Here is a 15312-nt window from a genome sequence, read left to right on the forward strand (position 1 = left end):
TACGTTATGCAATCCATAGTGTGTAAGAAAACAAAAAAATAATCTCAAGACCCCAAAGATCCTAAACAAGAGAAAGAACTATTATTAGTTGAAGAGCAAATCCTACACAAAATAACAAATATGAGCCTTCTACAACGATTAGGGAAAAAAAGGGAAGTCAGTAATGATGTGATTACTGAACAAGTAGTTGTACCCAGAAACAAATGGGTTTAAAAGACATTTCAAATGGGACAAAGCTGTTCTATCACTAAGAGGAGCCATTCAAACCTAGGTATCAAGATAATCTGAAACTGTAAGTTTGAAGAAGTTACTGTACAGGGAAGAAATTATGAAAAATCAGAACTCTGTTACACTGACATTGATTTACACCCTTCAGATAAAAAAAAAAAAAACTCCATTAATTACCCAATGGAAAACAGTCAAAATCCTCATGAAATGTTGCTTGAAATAATCATGAAGAATAGCAACAATTGAGAAATTTGGGAGAACTTTCTTTGCTTCTTTGAGCATGTCAAGGGGAGAAAAATAATCATTTGTTTTCGTACTTGCCATTAAGTACTATAGACAGTAGTTAAGTATTAATAAATAAGTAGTTAACATTTATGCAATGATTCATTTCTGTTAAAATATGCATCAACTGCTCCTTTATTATTTATCATTGTGTTCACAACAGAAAATGAGGCTGAGTGGCCAGAATTGCCATTGTTCTTTAAATATTACTTTGATTTTCACTACCCAGATCATAAATAAACAATTATTTTCTGCAGAAGAAAAATCATGATGATGAGTTAACATTGGCCTGGCCTACTTGCACACTCCACATACACTAAGCTTCAAATATCAGCTTCTGTACTTAGAAAAACACCCAGTACAGTATGCTGGTTGGGACTGAGAGGATCATAATAATGAAAACAAATGCTCTGATCACTCCAGTTTTTTTTTTTTTTTTTTTTTTGCCACTGCCCATTCACAGATGTGTACAATGGCCAATTTGTTTCTCCTGACTTTCTGTATTATTTTCAACAATATGACCATGCTAAGTTACTCAAATACATTACTAAAAATGAAGGAGGATTACTAAATAACCTTGTGAAATTCAGGATTTCTTTTATTTAATTTTCTTGAGGTGCCAAGAAATTAAGGTCCTCACCTTTTCTATTTGCTTAATTGATAAGAGTTCATAGGTTTTTATTTGGGATTATAATTTACATACTGTTGCTAATGCTAAATATTTACATGGCATGTTCAAATTTTATATTTTACCTGACTCAATAACATAGTACAATACTTTGAGAATCATCATATTATGATGTGATATCACTGGGAATTTAAGCCAAGATCTGTAGGCGTTTCAAAACATATGTGAACGTGTTCAGTGTGGACTGCATCCTGACACTGTGAGCCATATGCCTGCCTGGTAGAAACAACCCTCGATTAGAATCCAGAGGGACTGCATTTAAAGCATGGTTTGTATGTTACAGGGGATTCGGACAAGTCACTTAACCTCTTTTTATTTAAGTTTTCTCTTGTGAAAAAGGGGAGATGATAATGCCTACATCAGAGGCTTGCTATGAGGACGAAGTGAAAGTGTTTTGTAAACCATCAATGGCCATATAAATTCAAGGAATTTTTATTAAGTAAGGCATTAGGGTAAATGTATTTTTAGTCAATTATGAAACACCCTGTTTCCCAGATACAGGTATATACATTACTATCCCAACATATCTTTTTTGAGAAAACTAGGTCTTGGGAAGAAATCAGTTGATAGAATCCCTTAGCTCAAGAACTAGCAGCAATGACCCCTCTTCAGCTCCTGAGGACAAATAGCAGGTCCAGGTTCCACTTTCCCCTCTGAAACAACACAGCCTTTTCAACCCTCAGATGAATTTCCCAGAAAGTGTGTCAGAATCTTAGAACGCAACTGCTAAAGACATGAAGCAATTAAATATGTAAATCAAGGAAATTACACTGCACTGATGACATTCACCACTGTGTCTGCCCCCACCTCCTCCTCCTTTTCCTCTCTGCTTCTATTCCCCTCAGGACTGAGGCTAGAGTAAGAGCCCCTTCTTCCACTCCACTCCCTGCTAAATGCTTTTTATTCTCAACCACCTGCCCCAGGCCTTCTCATCAATTATTAATCAAGTTCCATGAATATGTATAAAAGCCTGTTCCTGGGTCTTATTAAATTAAAAAATATATATAAGAACATGTTCTGTGTCATGATAGAGAAAGGATTATATGGTTGAAGAGAAAAGGAAGAAGAATAGTAAGTGTGGCTTTTTGTTTTCATTTCACTGATGATGGCACAAACCTACTGAGACCACTGATTATGCAGGTTTTTTTTGTTTCCAGTTTAATATCAAATATGCCTCTAAGTTCATATTTTTAAAGTTTTACATTCTGGACAATGGACTATTCTGGAATCTGCTTTCATTTGATAGACAGGATTCTTTATGACTTAGAGGGCATAATGTTGGCTAGGGAGTGACTGGACAGGTTACTTTGATATCAATCTAGAAATAAGCCTTCTTACTTTCATGTGCTTCTCCCTCATTCCAAAACTGTCACCAACCACATGGTGCCCTGAGGCAGGTAGGCAATGGGGTAAATCCATGAGTCCTGGAGACCTGATTACTCTGTGAGGTAACTGGATCAAATCACTAATGATTTTCACTTCCCAATTTTCTACTTTAGGTGAACCTTCCTTTCCAAAGAGAAACAATGTCTCCTCTCATGTACAATGAAGAAAGATATGTCTGTGAACACTATTAGGGCTTTTATCTCATCAGATACGCCTTCCCTGATCACCTTCTCTCATGCGGCACACCCTTATCCTGCTGTTCTTTATATGATATTATACTTGCCCATCCTGACATCCATAAGGATTTGTTTAATGCATCTTACTTCCTGTACCTTCTCCACCAAGAATATAAGGTTAATAAGAGCGGAATCTTGCCTTCTTTATCCAATGCCACACAAAATTGGTTTAAATAGGTGAATGAATACAAAGTATAAAGATACCATTAAAAAATTATTTTCCTACTAATAACATGAGCTTCAGGGACAAGCAACTTCTGTGTCCTAGCAAACTAATTAACTGATAGGACCAGTGAAATTTTCACTACCTCACCCAATGTTCCTTTACTCCCACTCCCTGTGTCCTACAAGTAGCTTTACTGTACATGGACAGGTGATCCTGGTGCACATGAGCTCTCAATATATATCTCAATATGTAAAAAATTGTGTCCTAATAAAAGGGTACTTAAAAGTGGGATTTTATTTTGTTTTGCTTGTTGCTTATTTGTTCTTACCCATGTAATAGTCATACATTTCTATAATATAAATTTATTTAGTCAAAAGTGTAGGTAAAAAAAAATAGTTGTGGTTTGTATTATCTGTGGTTTTTGTCATGTGGCTTGAATAAAGATTTAAGCCATATGACACCTTCCTCCCACACATCTTCCTGTCTTCCTGCCTCTCATGTCTTGGTATCTGAGCCACTTAGCATTTCTAAGACTCAAATACTGTTTCCATACATAAATTAAAGTATCCAGATTAGATGAACTCCAAAGATTAATCACAAACAAAATCTAACTCTTTGGAAGCAACCAGGAAGAAAACAGAATTTTAAAATTATTTTCTTGCTCACAACTCTCAGTTTTTGTTTGCTGTATTAAACTTAATATCAAATCAATACTTACATTTTTCGTTTGGGATTTTCTGCCTTATTGTATTATTTATTCTTCATTCTAAAGAATCTCAAATTTAACCTCCAGAATAGTGTATTCACCTAATGTGTTATTGAAAAATCTAATTTTATAGAGTGCCATTTAAACAGAAATGCCAATTTTCAGTAATAAGGGTCACTATAATAATGTTTAATGCCTCAGTGACTTTTTATCAGCTAAAATGCCCTTTAAACATATACGCTTCCTTTATTTCAAATTCAAGAATGAATTATTACACTTTGATGAGCATTCCATCACATCAGATGTAGTAGTTAAATTTTCTCGTTCAACAGTCTCATTAATTTATCACTGCTTTCAGTAGCAGCTATTGTATACTCATTCAGTAGCAGCTATTGTGAAAACAAACAGCGATGGCTACAAAGCTCTAAGTTAGGTGCTGTTCAGTCCTGGAAGTTGTACAACCTCTCACGGGGTTGACAGTATGGAAAAATGAGTAGGATCTGCAGAAAAATCACTATACTATGAAATGGAATGTTCCAGTGCCACGTGAGAGGTGCAAAGGAAGTACTATCATAGAGCTAGGAAAGTAGAAATCCCTTCTCCCTGGAGTGATGGGGAAGGTATCAAAGAAAAGGTCTGAGAGAAGGGAAAGATATAAAAATGTATAACCACAGGCAAGGCCAGCTGAAGCACAGCTGTATTGATGTTGTCTTGGATGATATGAATGGGAGAGATGAGGAAGGCAGATGAAAAAGCTTCCCACACATCTTCCTCTCTTTCTGCCTCTCGTATCTATTTTGACCATAAGTGGTCAAAAATGATAAGAGATTAAGAATATGAAGAAGGTGATGGAGACAGAGAGGAAGTGAGATCATTTGGACCAGAGAGTGAAGTCATAAATATTCTCTCCTGTGGTTTAAAGAGGGTCTGAATTAGGCCCTAGAGACTGAATTTGTCCCAGATCTCCTAGGAAGATCACTATAGTCCTCCAAAGAATAATTCCACAGTCTCCTAAGCCCAAAATTAACAACTGCATAGATCAGAGAGCTTATGCAATAGAAAGTTTTCTTAGAGAAAATCGCGAATACATTTAAAAGAAAATCTTGCTTCCTCTACATGACCTTTGACTCAGTCTACCATTGTATGTGTGTTTGTATGTGTGTGTGTCTGTAAAATAATTCTACTTCACAGCTATGCATGTATACAAACCCACATTTCAGGCAGTAGATAGCTTTAGGTAATGGGAATATTTTTAATAAATCAAATTTATGAATAAATCATTGCCAATTGCTTGGGGATTACTGTGTGCACATGGAACAGGTCTGACCCCTGAGTGTGAGATTTGTCATCAGCAGTGGAAATAGGCCTGAAAGCAGGAAGGCAGCATAGCCTTACAGAACACTATGAGAAATGAGGCAAAAGGGCTTCAAACATGCAGTTGCCCAAAGCAGTCAAGAGAGATGATTTTTCAATCTGACATAATGGAAGTCCCTAGAGAGATCCATTTTTCATTCCGACATGACTAAGATAATAAGTCAAAAGTTAAAATACGTAATATGAGGCCCAACACAAAGAAAACTATTTCTATTTTGGAAATGGCAAAGTACACCCGGATACGTATTGGGTTAAATGGACTTTTTCTGAGAGAAGCAGCCTGGTTACTGCAGCTCAACAAAATAAATGCTAAGAGTAGAACCCATTAAAAAAGAACAAAAAAAGTGCTATATGAAGTTTGATTCCTTGTGGATACTTGGAGATAATTCTTCCCTTTGTGAAATACGTTCAATAAAAAAAGATGATTGAAGAAATTAAACAAACAAAAAAATTTGGGTGACATAAGAAGACCTTTATTTTATTATTTATTTCTTTATTTCTTTATTTTTGAGATGGAGTCTTGCTCTGTTACCCATTCTGGAGTGCAGTGGCATGATCTCCGCTCATTGCAAACTCCACTACCCAAGTTCAAGCTATTCTCAGTTGTTCCCAAGTAACTGGGATTACAGGTGCTTACCAACAAGCCCAGCGAATTCTTGTGTTTTTAGTAGAGATGGGGTTTCAACATGTGTACTAGGCTGGTCTCAAACTTCTGACCTGAAGTGATCCGCCTGCCTTGGCCTCCCACAGTGTTGGGATTACAGCTGTGCACACAGTTCCATGTGCATACAGTAATCCCCAAGCAATTGGCAATGATTTATTCATTGCCTGGGAAGACCTTTATTTTAAGGATAGGCTTTACATTTCATGATCTTTCTGCTAGCCAACAGATGAGAGAATTGTAAGTGATATCAATTTATTAAAGTCATAGTAGACCAAGTTCGGGATAATTTAATTTTGATACTTATGAACCAAATATAGAACAAACAAAATTTGGTATAATAAAATGCAATAGTAAGTCATGAGAAATGTAATTTTATATTATTTACTTTATTGAGCCCAATATAAAAATAAAGGTTGGAAATAGGAAGAGTATTACGAATATAATGACTAAAGGGAGATTTTAAAAGAATTATTTTAAAAGCCGACACAGTAAAGCCCTGGACTACATTCTTACCTGAGATGTTTGGATTTGAGCCAGATTCATGAACATTATTCTGGATGATGACATAACCTGTCCTACTATACATAATGACTTTGGGGTTATTGGGTTCACCTCTTAGCCAAATTGATCTTAGTGTGGTAATAAAATGAAGGTTGCCTAAAATTTCTATAAAAACTCAAATTATTATAAATCTTTAAATCCCAATTGATCTGACAGGCAGGAGTCAACATAACCATCTATGAGCAGCTTCCCAAATCAGTGCCTGTTGGAGACATCTTTGAGTTTTCACTTTTTCTCTGGGACTCAGCTTAGATTACAGTGACAATCTTATATTCTCCTCCTACATGTAACTTATGGAACAAAGTTCCTCAGTTGAGGGTTTAACAAGATATCAGACAGATAAGAATAGATATTTCCTATTGTATATTAACTCCAGAATCTTCTACAACTACTTTGAAACCTTCATCAAGAACATGCATTATGTTCACCAAGTACACCTTCCATTATACTACAACATGATTTCTTTAGACTACTCAAAATTATTAATTCTGACTCACTTTTTTTACAGGATTTGTTTGTTTCTACCTCTCTGTTTCTGCATCTGCTTATCTGTACCCCTTGTAGGATTTTTTTTTTTTTTGTCTCCTTTCTGTGACCTCAGGCCTCTCTTCCACTCGGAACACAATTTAAGTTCAGGTCAACAAGGAAATCTTGGCCCGCTTAACTCATGTAATACTCCAGCTGTTTTTTATTTTTATCTTCTCAACACTTCTTCATCATTTTGGTAAAACACAAATTTGTATGGGATTTTGTATGTGCTTATGTTTTTATTTGTGTGTGTGTGTGTGTAACACCCTATAGATTATCATCTTTTTGTATCATCCATGTCTTCTACAAGTCTATGGCTACTCAATATCTAATTGAATGAAGACAGAAACACCACACTTCCGCTTTTATACCACTCTTTAGAAACTTACAATCATCTCTATTATTATATTGGCCTAAGAATGAAATTTCTACTGATATTTTGTTGATCAATTATTCAGTCAGCCCTCTATTGCAGACTTTTTTTTTTTTTTTTTTTTTTGAACCCAGAAGCTATAGAGTGTCCCAGGCTCAGCATCTCATAGGTCGTATATTTTCCCTCCATTATTTTACTCTGCTACCATTAGACTTTTAGTTAACACAAAAAATCTCCCCTGAGATCCAGTATTGACTATAATGGTCTTCTGTATCCTTAGGGTCTTTCTGGGATGATAGGTCAGGGATAATTAAAACAGGTGGATGGATCCAGGATTGGAGACTGAAATGGGTCAGAGCTGAGGGAAGAAGTGCCTCCGTCTGCCACCCATCCATACATGGAGGGATATTCTTGTGTAGTCAGTGATGTGAAGATGAAATCCAGGCAGAGTTTGCGTTCTATTTAGCTTCATAAAGGGCAGAAAAATAAAGATTCCTCTCTACTGTGATCAAGAGAAAATCCCCTCTTTTCTACCCTGTGAGTTACTCCCACTTATTTTAAAAAATGTAATAGGCACCTGATATGTCCCAGAATCTACACCCTACAATGTAAACAGCAAATGTTCTCATTGCCCTCAGGATGAATGTAAGGATTGCATGGAAGGGTGCTGTGATACTCTGGATTTCAGCGTGGCCTCAGTCAAGTGTGAATGGCCATCCTTGCCACTATTCCTCCACCCTGCAGACATGCTGGTGAAAGATGTTCATTTTGTAAAAAGTCTGCAAAGCTTCAGACCAACACTATAGGTACTTAAATAATATTCGTTTTTTATTTGAAATTGTAACAACAACAACAAGTGATAACATTTTCTGATGGCTAGCAGATACTCCCACTCTTAGTGTCAAAAAATAAAGTGTTATTTTCTGTGGGGCAGTGGTAAGCATATAGACCTAGAAGGAGACTGAGTATAAATCTTCTTATAGACTGAAAAATGAAGGCCCTGAAAGACTGTGATTTACCCAAGGTCAAGACAATGGTTAGTGATAGAGCTCTTTTTGGCCTCTGTGTTGCTGCTCCCCAGCCCAGTGTTCTTTTCACTAAAATAACCACTGTCTTTTTGAATAGTTATTGCAGGCCAGACAAATTGCTTTATGTATATTACCAAGATAATTCTTATCCCCATGAAAGATAGGAAAATAGAGACCATTACTGGTTTTTTGTTGTTGTTGTTGTTGTTTTTGAGATGTGGAAACCATGAGTTTGAAAGATGAAACTTGCTTAAGGTTACATATCATTTAAAAGCCCAAAGCAGAATTTAATTTGAGGTCAACAGACCCCAAAACCCTAAATTCGTGAAAATAGGTTACCTGCTCTGTATCAGCCTACTGGTTTTGTTTTTGTTTTTGTTTTTGTTTTTGTTTTTTTTTTGGTACAATCAACAAGTCTTGAAAGAGGCATGATAGACTGACATTTTAACATAGTTGTCTAGGAAAAAATCACGGGACAGTTTTGCTATAAGAAAAATAAGATATCTCTATTTCCTTTCCTTACTAAAGGAGCTATGTGGATGCTAATGTTATGGACTTGTTATATCGTTTCCTCACAGTCATTTAGTGTGTGTTACTGTGGCGTGTAACGAGTTCCTAACTCTCTCTGCTTCTAAAATATTCTACATAGAGAAGAGTCAACAAAACTACAATAGTGAAGTCATGCACATTTTCTAAAATCATTCAGTAATCCTTTGTTATTCATACAATTTGTTGCAAATTAGGCTTTACAACTTTTCCCTGTGAGTGACTCTAACTCACTAGTGTTATGTTGTCATATAAGTATTATGTGCATGTGTGTATATGTGTCATTGTGAGCATGTCTAAAAAGTGACCTTGAATTTGATATTTTTAAAAATATATTATTTTGAAGTTGCTTGGTTTTGCTCTTTGGTCCAAGTCTGCATATTCTCACAATAAGCATTTAATTTATGCTGTATTGGAACAATTTTTTTGTCTGGTACCTCTCACTTATCCCTCAAGACTCTCATGACCCTTCCTGATTCTACATGGCTCTTCCTCTCATGCAATAAAACTCAAAATTTTTTGTGCTGACACCACTAACTCTTCAGATCCATGAGTCATTTTTGGGTCCTAATCCTATCTTGGAAAATATTACCTGAAGGCTTTGGCTCAGAGGGTCATTGTGTATTTTAAACTTTTTTTTTTTTTTTTTTCAAGACAGGGTCTCACTTTTAAACTGTTTTACCAGGCAGCTATTTCCAAAGACGTTTGTGTCTGCGAATCATTTTTCAGATGCTCTCATTTGTCATAGAAGTCACTTTATTCTTATTGTAGGCTTGCTTTCAGATATTTTCTTATTTCTCTGTGATGTCATTCTGTTAAATTCTTGAAAATACACAGTGACCCACTGAAAAAACAATAGTGCTAACTGAAATTACTCTCTGCTGCTCACCATCTTTCCTAACTACCTTAAGTTGCTTTATTTATGGAATACTCTGTCATTAGCTTTCAGGACTTTTAAGATAAGATAACACTCTGATGAAGATTTTACATTCAGTAATTTCTATCATTCTCATACAAAAGTGGGAAGAGACTGTGGAGATATTGAGGCAGAATGGGCCAGTGCCAAAACAAGTAGATTCTGGAGTCAGACAAACTCCTGGTACAAGTACATTAGCCATTAGGCTGTAAAGCAAAAACAAAATTCTAAGCCCCCCATCTGACTGAAGAGGCCCCTACTGTCAGTCAAGGGATTCCAAAGAAACCTGAAAAACTAGCTCAGGCCATGATGGGAAGAGGAGGTTGGACATGCCTTATTCTACTTTCCTCCCTTTGGAATTTAGGCACAACTGACTAGCATTAACGTTAAAACTGAGATCATAAGACTGACAAAACAGATTGTTTGTAGCAATAAGATATCAAATTCTAAACTGACTGTAGTATAACATCACATGACAGACAGTAGGACCTGAAAGAAACAAAAACATTTTACCACAAAACAAATATTTATTTGACATATTTTGAAACTGACCAGCAAAGCCATCTCTTGTGGGGAAAATTTACACTGTGTAGACAATCCCCTTCTCTTTCCAGGTCTTTTCCTAATCCTGAAGAGATTAGCTTAGGGTCTAGTATGTTCTAAAGGTCTGAACAGGAAACATTTTCCATCTATTTTCTCTAAAGGTGGCCACCTATGAGACGTCATCTACATGATAGGAACCTTGGTCTCTACAACCCCTTATCTTAAGCCAGATACTCCTTTCTGTCCCATCTACTGCCTCTAAGGGTGGCCACCTATGAGACTTCAATAGGAACTTTGGCCTCTGCAAACTCTTATCTTAATCCAGACACTTCTTTCTACTGATTCCAGGTCTTTAAATAATAACTTAACTCTTTCAATCAATTGCCAATCAGAAAATCTTTAAATCCTCCTATGACTTGTAAGCCCCTTGTTACAACTCGCCCCACCTTTCTGGACCAAACCAATGTATACCTTACAGGTATTGATTGATATCTATGTCTTCCTAAAACATAAAAAAACAAGCTGTAACCCAACCACCTACGGCACATGTTCTCAGGGTCTCTTGAGGTTCTGTCACGTGTCATAGTCCTCACATTGGGCTCAGAATAAATCTCTTCAAATTCTCTAGAGTTTGGCTATTTTAATCAATAAGACCTTGGACCATTTCGATAAATTCTCAGAATTTCATTATCTGTAAAATGAGAAGAATATCTTCACTTCCTGTAGTTCTTGGGATTATAATGTGCAAAAACCACTAACAGCTCTTGTCCCATATGAACCCTCAGTTTATCATTAATAGCCTGTCTTTCTAATTCAGATGAACATTTGAAAAATGTGCAAACTATATTGTTGCATATGACTATAGTTCATTCATATTGACTGCTAGCTAGTTCATTCTTCAGCTCTCAATATAATAGGGAACTCGGATGTTTCTAGATTTTTAATTACGATGGACACTCATATATATATATACACACACACATATATATACAGACACACACACGTATATCTGTATGTACATATGCATGAATTATCTTAGTTACTTGGAGGTTGGGTTATTGGGTCATCAGGTATGTAAATGTTTATTTTTACAATATAAAGCTGACCTCTTCTTTGAAGTAGTTACACAAGTTCAAATGTCCAATGGCAACATCTAAAAGATCTAGTAGATCATATCCAGTATCTGGTGTTATCAACCACTCCAATGTTTGCCATTTGAATGGGTTTAAAGTGACATATATTATCATGGTCTTCATTTGCATTTCTTCAATCATCAATATTTAATATATTTATTTTCCATAGTATTTCCTCTTTTGTGAAATGCTGCTGTGTTTCATTTTAGCCCAGTTTTTCTTTAATGATATGCCTCACGTGGCAAATGTCTAAAAATGTGACTATTTTTGGCATACTGCTTTGAAATCTGGGAGTTTATTTTATGTAGAAAAATGTTCAAAGAAGCATTTTGAAGGCATTCACTGAAACTGTGTTTGTAATAGCAAAATACAGTAAACAGGCTAAATGTGAAATAAATGAAAATTATTTAAATACTTTGTGAAAATAAAGAGGAATATGACATATAATACATTCAATTATGATGGTAGTTATGTATATGAAGCCAAAGAAAGATGCTCACAATATGATGCTAAGAGAAAAAAAGTTGGTAATTAATAGGTTTTGTCTCTGAATAAATGAATTTACAGTGGCATTTAAAAAATTTATTTTTCTTAATTTTCTAAAATAAATTTAATTATTAAGACATTGAAGATAAATCTATAATATAGATTTTCAAAGACAGAGAAATCTTAGATAATTTATCTAAAGGCACATAGCCAATGATAAGTGGAACAGCTGGGTTTAAAACCCAAACATCCCCAGAGTATTGAACTCCAAGCATTTGTTTATCTTTTATTCAATTCGCTAGGGTCCTGCTTCAAGAATGTTGGTATCTGTGTTCTTCTGATCAATTGTCAATCTTTGAAATAGTAGTAAGAGTGGCCTCTTCCTGCTTGTCAATGATAACTGGATGTATGGGAAAAAAGGAATATCATGGAATGATAATAAATTAGAGGGTAGGGTGGATGAGAAGCAATCTATTACTGTGCATACACTTAATCTAAAATGAAGGGTTAATGTACAGCCAATCTAAGAAAAGAGAGTCTTTCTCGCAGTCCACAGATATTTTCTGATATAAAGAAAGATTTGATATTAGCATAATTATAAAGGTCATTGCTCCATATGGCATTTTTTAGTTGTCTGATTAGTAAGACTATCATTAACCTAGTATTTGGATCACATAACTGGGTGTAAAACAACCACTGGAATAATGAACATCCAGGTGTTTTAATTTCAATGTCATTAAATTAAATTTTACTATTTTTTCATTATTTATTCTCATCAGTCTCTATTCTTCGTGTCCTCTTCTTTTCTCTTAATTGTACATAAAATTCTAACTTTGGTTTAAAATATTCCTATGATAACTCCTGATTAAAACACAATAAAGGCCACATTAAGGGTGAGCAGAATGTAAAGGTGACTAGGCAACCAGAGAACCATTAATCTATCCTCAGTTAAAACTGTTAAGCCTATTGAAGACAATTTCTCAAACCTAGCAGAACCTTGGATTACAGAATAGTAAGAGTAAGAGGAGTCAGAGTTTATTTTTAAGCCAGGGCCTAAATAGTGTCTGAGTCAAGGTAGACCCAAGGAGTTGAAGGGACATAAAGGGAAGACAGCTGGAATGTCATGCAGAGTGTAGAATTTAAATACCAACAACTACTATGAGCTCTTCCTATGGTCCCAACTTTCTTACTATTATTTCTATATCTTCTTAGTTTATCTCCTTAATTTTAGTAGTGCCAATGACCGGAACCCTCATGGCTTCTGCCACTGCTGCTGCATATAAACCTATATAAACTAAACATTTGGTCTCTTTCTAATACGTATACAACAATTGTCTATTTATAAATAACTGAGGACAGAGTAAGATGCATCTTTATAGATTATATTTAATAAACAGATTTTAAAAACATGTAGCTCTTATAAGCCATGTAGAAACTATCTAGAAGACTTCAAAAGCATTAGGTGTTTTCACAGGCCTAAATGTTTGTTGACAACTAATTCCTTACTAAATTGTCCTTAGTTTTTCTTGCTAGAATTGAATGACTTAAGCACATGTGTTGTTTACTTTTATCTAGATCTTTTAATGATTAACTAAGTCTTCTCCTCATCAATGAAAAACCCCAAGGCCATCTATCCTTGCCTATAATGGCCAATGTTTAGAGCAAACCCTCAGTAACCTGTTTACTATATTCATGAGCTCAAAGGACTGACTACTTTTAGGTCAGACTAATTTTGTGTTTTAAAACGAGACTGTCCTGCTGGGATATCGAAAAATGTTAGTGAAGGGAAGAGGGATAGCAGCAAGATGGCAGAAATAGGAAGCCCCAATCTTCCTTCTTCCACTGACTTAACAGCAATATATAACCCAAAATGCCTTCATAAAGACTCTAGAAGCCAGTTAAGAAGTATCAGTAGAAGAAGGTTTCAGTGGATCAAACTTCTTTGAGCTAAAGGAAGAACTACATAACCAGCACAAAGAAACTAAAAATCTTGAAAAAAGAATGGATGAATGGATAACTAGAATAATCAATGCAGAGAAGACCTTAAAAGAACGGATAGAGATGAAAACCATAACACAAGAACAACATGACAAATGCACAAGCTTCAGTAACTGACTCCATCAGCTGGAAAAAAGAGTATCAGCGATTGAAGATCAAATGAATGAAATGAAGTGACAAGAGAAGTGTAGAGAAAAAAGAGTAAAAAGAAATGAACAAAGCCTCCAAGAAATATGGGATTATGTGAAAAGACCAAATCTACATCTGATTGGTGTGCCTGAAAATGATGCGGAAAATGGAACCAAGTTGGAAAACACTCTGCAGGATATCCTACAGGAGAACTTCCCCAACCTAGTAGGGCAGGCCAACATTCAAATTCGGGAAATATAGAGAACTCCACAAAGATACTCCTTGAGAAGAGCAACTCCAAGACACATAATTGTCAGATTCACCAAAGTTGAAATGAAGGAAAAAATGTTAAGGGCAGCCAGAGAGAAAGGTCGGGTTACACAAAGGGAAGCCCATCAGACTAACAGCACATCTCTTGGCAGAAACTCTCCAAGTCAGAAGAAAGTGGGGACCAATATTCAACATTCTTAAATAAAAGAATTTTCAACCCACAATTTCATATCCAGCCAAACCAAGTTTCATAAGTGAAGGAGAAATAATATCCTTTACAAACAAGCCAATGCTTAGAGATTTTGTCACCACCAGGCCTGCCCTACAAGAGATCCTGAAGGAAGCACTAAACATGGAAAGGAATAACAGGTACCAACCATTGCAAAAACATGCCAAAATGTAAAGTCCATTGATGCTAGGAAGAAACTGCATCAACTAGTGAGCAAAATAAACAGCTAATATCATAATGACAGGATCAAGTTCACACATAACAATATTAACCTTAAATGTAAATGGACTAAATGGTCCAATTAAAAGACACAGACTGGCAAATTGGATAAACAATCAAGGCCCATCAGTGTGCTGTATTCAGGAGACCCATCTCACATGCAGAAACACACATAGGCTCAAAATAAAGGGATGGAGGAAGATCTACCAAGCAAATGGAAAACAAAAAAAAGGAGGTGTTGCAATCTTAGTCTCTGACAAAACAGACTTTAAACCATCAAAGATCAAAAGAGACAAAGAAGTCCATTGCATAATGATAAAGGGATCAATTCATCAGGAATTGCTAACTATGCTAAATATATATGAACCCAATACAGGAGCACCCAGATTCAAAAAGCAAGTCCTTAGAGACTTACAAAGAGACTTAGACTCCCATACAATCATAATGGGAGACTTTAACACTCCACTGTCAACATTAGACAGATCAATGAGACAGAAACTTAACAAGGATAACCAGGAATTGAACTCAATTCTGCACCAAGTGGACCTAAGAGACATCTACAGAACTCTCCACCCCAAATCAACAGAATATACATTCTTCTCAGCACCACATCACACTTATTC

This window comes from Piliocolobus tephrosceles, chromosome 2, assembly GCF_002776525.5.
Source record: "Piliocolobus tephrosceles isolate RC106 chromosome 2, ASM277652v3, whole genome shotgun sequence".
NCBI lineage: Eukaryota > Metazoa > Chordata > Mammalia > Primates > Cercopithecidae > Piliocolobus > Piliocolobus tephrosceles.